The sequence below is a fragment of the Ammospiza caudacuta genome, chromosome 3 (genome assembly GCF_027887145.1).
Source record: "Ammospiza caudacuta isolate bAmmCau1 chromosome 3, bAmmCau1.pri, whole genome shotgun sequence".
Classification (NCBI taxonomy): domain Eukaryota; kingdom Metazoa; phylum Chordata; class Aves; order Passeriformes; family Passerellidae; genus Ammospiza; species Ammospiza caudacuta.
In genome coordinates, this window is record NC_080595.1 from 106,493,035 (window position 1) to 106,503,479 (window position 10,445).

The following is a 10,445-nucleotide window of genomic DNA, read 5'->3' on the forward strand; positions in this document are numbered from 1 at the left end:
TGCTATTTATAACTCCAGTGATCACATGTACCTGTAAATATATCCCTCTAAGATGGATTTTCCCTGGGAAAAAATGCCTTTTGAAAAAATTGTTTTCAGTTAACAGAATATATCTAGTTCTTATGCCTGGAGTTCACACTAGAAATAAACAGAGAAGACTTGGGAATGATTCACAAGAATGATCAAAGCCATATGAGGCATCTCTTCTAGAGGTATGAAAAAAATTTAACTTATCAAACAAAAGAACAAAGGGAGACTTAGTCTCTCTCTTACCAGAAGAATGTAAATTTCAAAAGTTATAGGATCTGCAAAGCAGCAGACAAGGATATAAGGCACTCTAACAGTTAATGAACAAGAGCACAAATTTTTAACAATTAAAGAACAAATTAATTTACCAAGGACTTTAACAGATCATATACATTTATAGAAACAGATACAAAACTTATGTTCATGTTGAACTATAAATTTAGACCCCAGAATAAGAATTTTATATTGACCCATTGATTAACATTCATTCAATGTCACAGATGCAACATCAGCAGGCAGGAGCTGAGATGCTGAAGCGTTCAGAGTACCTGGTGAGCTGTGAATATATGGAAAAAACATGACCCACCTTATAGTTAACCTTATCCAGAAAGTGCACCTGGATTTCAAGAATGCAGAAGTATCTACATCACCCTTGGAAGGGGGGACTGAAGCAGAAGTCCATGCAGAAGGTACAAAACACTAGGGAGGCAATGCAGGTGGAATTCAGCTGTCTAAACATACTCAGTCTTGTGATGGCTTCTTGCTCAGTATGTTTAATTCTAAGACAGGGATGTTTTACCAGAAAGAGGCAGTGAGAATCTGTTGTGATGGACCAAAATCTTGACAATCTTTCCTTAAGGAAGGATAAAAAGTAAGTAACAAGTAAAGAAGTAATTATGAGTTCACTGTCCAGGGAGGTCACCAAAGACTTGAAGTTTCAACTTAGTCAACTCCTAAAGAAGTCTGTAGTTGTACTGAAACTTCCAGCTCCAAATGTATGGGAGTTTTATGATGATTTAGTGGATCTTAGATGGCACTGAGCGTCTTTGTTGAGGTAACATCACAAAGTTGAGTGCTAACAATGAATTTTTTAAATCTTTTGGTGATATTTTTGTCATAGCTGTGGTGGAGGTAAATTAAGCTAGTACAGAAACTATCTAAAGCACTTTCCAAAAACTGAATGGCTAAGGACTTCAACTAAATATGTTCTGCTTCAGAGTAAAAACAGAAGCAATGAAAGAAAATACTGACAGAAAATACATGTTTGTATGACACAATTATTTCAATTTCAGTTGCCTGCAAAGGCTATAATCAAGGATTAAACACAAGTTACTCTTTCTGCATAGTTTGCATGTACAAAACACAAAGATCATTCCTGGTTTCTAAAATTTTAATGACCACAGTCCACCAGGCTTTTCTAATAAATAATGAATTATAAATAAAGAGAAGGGCTTCTTCTTTGTGCTATTTCTAATGCACTATTATGTAACTTAGTTCCCAGCACATTGCTAACCACTCATAAAAGATAGTTAGAATGTGTACTTGACCCCTGATTCCAATAGACATACAAAGAATCAATCCCTTTACACTATATCATGTTTCATATATAATTTTTTACATATGTTGCTATTTTCTTTTTTTCAGTACCAACTGGAAAACAGGTCACTTTCAACTCACTAAGAAAAGCAAATACAGTGAACTATTTGCCTTTCTTCTCCTCATCCATTTTTCGCAGGAGGCTGAGGCAAACAGTTGTTTCCAAGCATCTGCTGCTTTTACTGACAAATTAACACAACAGAATTCTAGAAGGCCATCAAAATCTCAAGGTTAACTTTCAGAAAGCAGTGACTGAAATGCATCAGTGCTAACATTAAACTGTTCCTTTTATCTCCCTCTTTGTGCTGCATTGGTTTTGCTTCACATGATACCATAGTGCAAGATAGGTTATAAATTATTATCTTTAATTCAGTGTTTTTTATGCTAGTTAAATGAGTCTTTGCTTTGCAGGTTTCTTTGGATGCATGTACTAAAACATCCCTGAAACATAAAAGAAAATATACATATAAATATTATGATGACATTCTTGCCCTTTAAAAAGCTTTCTACTCCCTTGAACACCTTCAAGGTAGTAGAATTAATCACCTGTGCAGATTTCATATTACAAGTTCATGTAAAGCAATGTCATTGAACCAAGAGTAGAGGCTGAAATGTACCTACAGCTCAGAACTTATTTGAACACTTCTGCAGCTGTTAGCTTTTCAGAGCATACCTGACCCTCTGCTGACTCCTGTGGATAAAAAGCCTTTTATAATGGTTTCTAACTTAGCAAAACAGAAAGTGCAATTTCTCATGATCTGCTACTTATTTGTAGGAAAACTGCAAAATTATGAAATGGACCGGATTGTCTTTAATCAAGGGATATGTTCATTCCATAAAACATGCTTGTTTTATGTCCAGTGACATCCTAGAAGGAATTCAGTCCCACAGCAGAGTTGTCAATCAACATCTATATTGCCTGCAGCATAATACTGTATCATTAAGCAAGGCTAATTATCTTTAAAATAGAAAATCAGTAACTACAAAATGATTTTCAATTCATCATCTATGTTGTGAACTGTATTTTAATTAACCTCTTGGCTCACACAAGATGATTTTAAAGAAGTGGGCAGAAAATGAATCCTACAATAAGTCTTACAAGTGAACAGTCCATATGTTTCATTACAAAGAGCAGAGAAAAGTTGTTCTTCCCCAAAGAAAGACACTCCACAGAAAAATCAAGAAGTCTTAAATATCTCCAAGTGAGCACCAACTGGCATGTCATCTCTTGACAGTATTTTTCCTGAGAGAAAACCATAAACAGCTATACACCTGGCTAGAACAACCACAACAAAAAGGCAAAATCTGTGCTTCCATTTGGTATTTTGCTTCCACAGCTTCTATGTCATTGTGCTCCACACTCATCTATGTAATTGTCTGTATTTTCCAATATCCTACATATATTTTCTTCTGAGCTGACCTGCAGTGCTACTAAGACCCTCATTCAAACAATTTATTTTGCAGATCCTACAAGAAGTTAGCCAACTAAAACTGGTGTCTTACTCCATTTTTGGAAGTATCAATATACAAGTGACAGTTATACAGGATAAAGCCATTGATGCTCATGGCTACACCTCACTCCTAACACCACATTAAATCACACTTGAGAAGCCCTCAGGATAGGCACTATCTCTTTTCACCTATTTTGAGAAGCACTTTCATCCAATTAGGTGCTACAGTAATAAATTCTTATTTTTATTATTACAAGAACACTGTTAATAATCTAATGCCAAAAGTTGTTAGTGCTGGTAATACTGAAGGCTGCAGTGTTTATAATTTGCTAGCTTTGCCAGGGTTCCTCTTCTCTCAGTGATAAATCACATGACAAGTTTTCTACAGTCTTGAGGCAACACTAACAAGCTGCATGAAGTTCATCCTCTCTCACCCTATAAGATAATATGATATTCAAATTAATCAGATGCCTTCATGATGAAGACAGTTTTAACTGCAGAATTATGGAAATTACTGCACTTACTTGGCAACTTTTCAGGCACTAATGTTTAGCTTTACTGTAAAAACAGGTTGGCTTTTTTTTTTTTCATGAACTGATGCATTAATTAATAATTCCTGGTGTCCACGATCTTTCTTTGCTACTCCAAATTCTATCAATGTTTCAAAATAAGATCCCAAATACAGGGAAGCATTTTTGTAGGTAGAATACATCTCCAAGTGCAATAAAAAATGACTGAAAGAACTATACAGAATCTATGCCTGTTAAATGCTCCTAATGTTTTATGCATCTCAATTATACCCACACAGACATACAGATAGAAAAAATGTTGTTTTATAGAACAACACTGTAATAAAAATGGTAAAACACTTCCCATTCTAGTTTATGAGCTCAAACTAACTGGAATGGAAGACAGAAATACTTGAACAAAAATACACCTTTCTTTTATTTTCTTTATGAGGAAAATCTGTGTTTCACAGTGCTTCCATTACATCTCATTCCATTGTCTAATTCCACCTATTTCTTCCCATTCCTTGTGACTGCTTCAATGCCAGCATCTTTAACAGTGTAGCCTAATTAGGCAGGATATACACAGCGTTGCAATCTTCTGTCATCACAGCTGCATTACCATTATCAGATCATGCAATACATTTTGGTGGTTTAAGAAACTGCATATCTTTGGCTTATCCTGGGCCAATATTTATACTTAATAAATGAAGATATTTAAACTTGTTTACTGGGAAATAAGATAAATATCTTTGCTTACTAGCAATCCTTAAATTTAAAAAAAAAATGTATAATTGTTAATATTCACTCATGTATAGATTAATCTTGCACCTAGTGGTCAAAATGAAAATGCACTCACTTTGTATAACTGCTACAATTGGAAATGTATTAATGATTCATTTACTCCTAAAATAAAAGATAGTACAAAGTTGGAAGTGAAAGTATGGTACATTATTTGATACTTTTACATTTGCATCCTGATGTTCCACCAAACAAAAAAAGTCACACTATTAATGATAGCACTGATTTGAAAAGGCAGCAATTATGTATGTGGTCATTTTAAACCTCAGAGTTTTGAACAGTGGTGGTAGTTATTTTAACCCTGGAGAGGGTTATGGGTCCCTTACAAAACTAGAACTCTTTTTCACCCTGCAGAGCTATCCTTACAACATTACAAAACCACTAGGCTGCTGTATTGTGAGAAACTTCATTGGCACTCTAAAAGGGGGCTTCTTAAAACTACAAGAAGCACTGAGAGCACACAGCAAGGGAAATCTCTGCCTGTGTGCTTCCATTTTACCTGTAAACTGCTTTGCACCTCAACAAGAAGAGTACTCACTTCTTCTGAAAGTCTGTGTGCATTAATGCATGACCAGAGACTGAAATGCTTCAAATGCTTGGTTAGTCTTAGAAGTGAGATGAAACAGAATTTATTTCCTTTCTTAATACTACTCCAACTAAGGATGGCTAAATGGTACTTAAACACTCTGAATCCAATTGTAGATGTTTACCCACAGGCTATGTGTGTCATTTTTTTTAAACCCTCCCTTGATTTGGCCCCTTTTTTTAATCACTATCACTTAATTCAGATATTTTTTAAGCATACGTCACCCCCTAATCTCAAAACTCCTCTCCTCCTTTGAAGAACTATTTTTTCTTCCACAATTGCTGAAAAAAATTAACAAAATAAAACAAAAAAAAAAAAAAGGAAAAGAAAAAGAAGAAAGAAAAGCAAAATAAAAAGGAAAAATGAGTGCTCAAGACTACTGAGCTGAATAAAGTTTTTTGCAAGAATAAGAAAACATCATTGTCCCATCATATTTCATTTAATCTGAGAGAAAACTTCTAATTTCTGAAGGAGATGAGAATCCCAATAAAATACATCTGCAGATAGATATGTACTTTAGGGGAAACCTTAAAAACAATACATAAATCCTTCCTGTACAATTTTCTTTATGAGCAGAGAGAACAATTTATTTTCCCCTAACTCTCTGCTAAATAACTTTATTTCTAACAAAAGTGTATTAGAAAGAGCTATGTTTTATCTGGCCATACCCTTCCTTTAGACAGGATGAAAAAAAGGCCTTAAAACAGGATGAAAAAAAGAAAAAGCACATCTCAACACGTGCTGACGTAAATGATGTCACATGTATTTTCTGTACTCATTGCCCAATCAAAAACCTTCATACAAGTCCAATAATACAACAGCACACAGTTCAATAAGCCTGGCAGACACTCCTGTATTTACAAAGTATACAACATTTTGACCTTGTACCATTAGCTACATTAGATTACTTTGTAAATAAAGGAAATTTCTACTTGCACACCTTACCTTCACATACAAAAGTAAATGGAAGCTTCTAATGTGAGTACAGTACATTATCAGGGGCTATAATTACAACTCTCTTTTCTAGCTTATCTTGCTGGATTTTTTTAATCTTACAACAAAAATTTAAAAATATGCAAGTCTTACTGTATTTGAAGGTGAAACTCATGTTTTCTAAATACCAAAATTACAATAGACTATGACATAACTTCTACACATATAGTTTCTTTTCTGAAAGGCCGGGACAAATCTCTAATACATTCTGCTGGTTTGGATAAGGATATAGTTAATTTTCTTAATAGCACATAGTATGGGCTATGTTTTGGATTTGTGCTGGTAACAGTGTTGGTAACGGCAGTCCAGTACTGCTGAACAGTGTTTACACAGTCAAGGACTTTCCTGCTTCTCACCCCACCCTACCAGCGAGGAGGCTGGGGGTGCACAGGGAGTTGGAGGGGACACAGCTGGGACAGCTGACCCCAGCTGACCAAAGGGACATCCAGTACCATGGGATGTCACACTCAGCATATAAAGCTGGGGAAAGTAGAAGGAAGCAGGGACCTCTGGGGTGATGGTGTTTGTGTTCCTCAGTCACTATTGTGTGATGGAGCCCTGTTTTCCTGGCAATGGCTGAACACCTGCCAGCCAAAGAAAGCAATTTATTAATTCCTTGTTTTACTCCACTTGTGTTAATGGCTTGTGCTTAACTTATCAAACTGGCTTTACCTCAAGCCACAAGTTTTTTCACTTTTACTCTTCAAATTATTTCCCCCCTCCCACCTAGGGTGAGTCGGTGAGTGGCTGTGTGGGGCTGAGTTGCTGGCTGGGGTTAAACCATGACATACACACACTCCAAGAAACCATAAACCCAGAGATCAGCTGTATGACAGAAAATGAGCATGAGCTTTAATAAAGCTTTTCTGTATTTGCAGTTTGAAGATCTATAGCTGTCCTAGGATGGCAGTCAGGTAATTCCTCTGTGCATTACTGAAGTCAAATAATCAAAGCTTTCATTGCTCTAAATCATCTGTGCAGCCAGACTTTACTGCTTCAAAGTTATCTTTTGAGATTTTTAAAGAAGCAAGAGTTTAGTTATCCAAATTGACCCAAACTGTTACTGTGTTTCTACTGCTACTGAAAACTTCCAGTAAAAAATGGACCATCACTTTGCCACTGTTTTTTTGTAGCATAAAAGAAAGGTTGTCTTCAGCCTCTGCTCAGGAAAAATATGGGATGCAGCAGTAAAAGTCTCAGGGAAGAAAAATTCAAAGAGATGGCTGTGTATCAGCTAAAGAGGCAGAGATTCACAAAACTGCAAAAGAGGAGCTCTGGCTTAACACTGACTACTGGAAGGAAAATAGAGAGCTTCATGATTTGGAGACAAATAGAATAGAATTGAGAATTGAGAACAGAAGAAAAGGCTACATGCACAGATTATTCCTCTTCTGTGTTTGTTCTGAAGCCAGAACAGTGTATCACAGCTATTATAACCATAAACACAGAACAAGTGAGAAGACACAGGATATAATGGAGGAGAAAATAATGGGAGCTACAGGAAAGATAAGGCTATCAGAAGGCAGGCTAGGGAAAAGTACATCTTGACCTTACACAGGAAAAAATTAGCAATCACAAGACCAAGGAGGAAAAATAAATATAATGCTATACATTAAAAAAGAATGTTAATCAGTAATATTACCACAATTATATTAACATCCCTTGTTCCATCTAAACTTAAACTGAACATAACTACTTCGTTTCCTTACTGTGCAGAAAGGTTTGGAGGAAGTTGTGTGATATGGGTTTCCTTTTGTTGCTTTCTGAAATCTTAGCCAGTAGATTCAGTCTAATCAGCAAAAATCCTCTGACATAATAGAACTATGCCAGAACAAAAACTTTTAGGATTTTTTCCTTCTCATTAAGTGATTTTTTCTTGCTTGTTCTCTAACATTAGTATACTTTTGGCCTAGTAAACATGTACTCTTAATGGAACATTATCAAATGCTTTAGATTTACTTTTAACATTCTTTAACTTTCTAAACATCTTATTTTCCAACAAATTTTCTTAGTTCCAGTAGAAATTCTTCCACATGGTAAAGAGAAAGTGAAAATTAAAATTATGTCCTCCATAAAATAGAAGGGAAGACCACCCCTACAAGATCTTTTCTTTTGAAAGACAGAAGCAAAGAAGGAAAGAAAAAAAAAAAAAGGGAAAGGAAAAGACAACAAAGGAAAGAAAACAGTAAAGAAAAAATTGGGGATACTGTGAGGAAATGGAACAGATATCAAGGTTTGATCTCCAGACTATTCATATGCCAACTAATCTATTATTAAAGCATGACGTTCCTGAATCACTTACAACACACTCTGTTAATGAAATTATTCAGATACATGGAAGAAACATTAGAAATTAGAATTACTGCAAAGTTTTTCCCCTTAAGATCACTCAGACAGCATAAAGAAAACATCATGCCACAATTCCTTCAATTTTCTCAAGGAGAAACTCAAAGAGAAACTCAAGGAGAACCATGGGAGCTGTTGAATTTACTTCTTTATATCCACAGTATGAGACACTCATTCCGAGTTTTTTCATTCACATTTGAGGTGAAATCCTGTCTCTTTTAAATCAGTGAGACTTTTGCTATTGATTTCAATGAAACCACAATTCTGATCAGTGTTTGTACTGTCTCTCATGGCTTAGAGAAATTCTTAACAAAAAATCAGACAAACTATACCACAGGGATACAATTCATTACAGATATTTTTCATATGGCAGAGGGAAGAAATGTTTTGATTCAATGGGAAGATTGTGATATTTACCTAGTGCAACAATTTGCATTGAGTCAATCTGCAGTGTTCATACACAAGGGTTCTTCAGACTTCTGCTGTTACAGTAGACAATGAGAATATATTTCTTTCATTGATTTGGTTATTAATCTCATTATGATAACTATTCATAGCCCATTTTTACTGCTTAAGAAAAAAGAATAAAGCACACATGAAATGTTAGCATATGAAACATCAGTAAAATTATTTTTACAACACTGCAGTTATATGTTACCACAAAATTACTACATAACATTAGTTATTATTATTTATTACTTATTATTATTTATTTAACTTCTATCCACATTTTTTTCCTGATTTATGCCCATATAGCTGACAGGGTATAAGGATGGGCAATTCCCCAGAAGTGCACTGACTTCCTCAATGTATCACTGTACTGAACACCCTACTCTAATGTAAAATTGAATAACAACTTTTAGGGCGCAGAGGTGCCATACCCAACACTGCACACAGATTCAAGCCCCAGGCTTTATCCAGCTATTATTTGCACATCTCTGTCTTGAATCCTAAGTTGTAGGTAACAAAAGGCTGACCGCACATAACATTGCAACAAGATGGGCAAGTAAAGCAAGGTAGCAAAACAAGCCAGTAACAAAGCCAGCGAGATAACGTGTGCCATCAGGAGCAAGAGAGTAAGTTTTAATGGAACCTGCAACCTGCAAAATTAACTAAAAACAAGTTAGACTGAAAAACAAGAAGCACCAAGCATGCACTGAAGATAGAGGTGAAAAGTTCAAACATGAGGAAGACTACAGAAGCCTTCATCAAAGGCCATCAGGAGTCTGATGACCACCACAGAAGGAACCAATGCATGCGCAGAAGTGAAAAACTTATAAAACCGTGACAGAGCATTATGCAAATATGAATATGCTAATGATACGTTGTAATTATGAGGTTGTGTGGAAAGACTTAAAATGTAGCTGAAAGCTAGGGGACTGAGTTTTTGGCAGAAAGATCTCCCTCACTCCCAGCACTGAATGAACAAATAGTTGCTCTGTAGCCATCTGACTATTATAGAATTTTATTTTCTTGCCCAGTTTTGGGCATCAGGATAGAGAGGCACCAAAGCAGGTGAAGGGCCTGGAGCACATGTTCCATGAGGAGGAGCTGAGGGAGCTGGGATTGCTTAGCCCAGAGAAGGCTCAAGGGGTGAAAAGAGGTTGTAGCCAGGTAGGGAGGTCAGCTTCTTTTCCCAGGCAGTGACAGGATGAGATGAAGAGTGATTCAGGGTAGGAATTGGGAGGAATTTCATCACAGAAAGGGTGATTAGACATTAGAACAGACTGCCCAGAAGGTGGTGGTGGATCCCTGGACTTGATTAAGGAGACGGGATGAGGCATTCAGTGCCACGGTCTAGTTGACAGGGAGGCATCTGGTCATAGCTTCGAGTCGATGATCTCATGTTAAACTGATTCTGTGACTACCATTTCGCAGCTGAGAAGCAATCAACAATTCAGCAAAGACTTTTAAACAACTGAAAGATTTTTTTTTTTTCAGGCCTTTCAAGGAAAAAGAAAAACCAGCATACACAATGTGAAAGCCCAGCGGAGGCCCTGTTCCTCCACCACCGGCCGGTGCCCGGCTCGCAGCGGAAAAGGCGGGAGCGCGGCTCTCCCCTCAGGATAACGGGGCCCGGCCGCCGCCGCCGCCCGCCCCGCGCATGCGCCCCGCCTGGCGCACGCGCCGCCGCCCCGG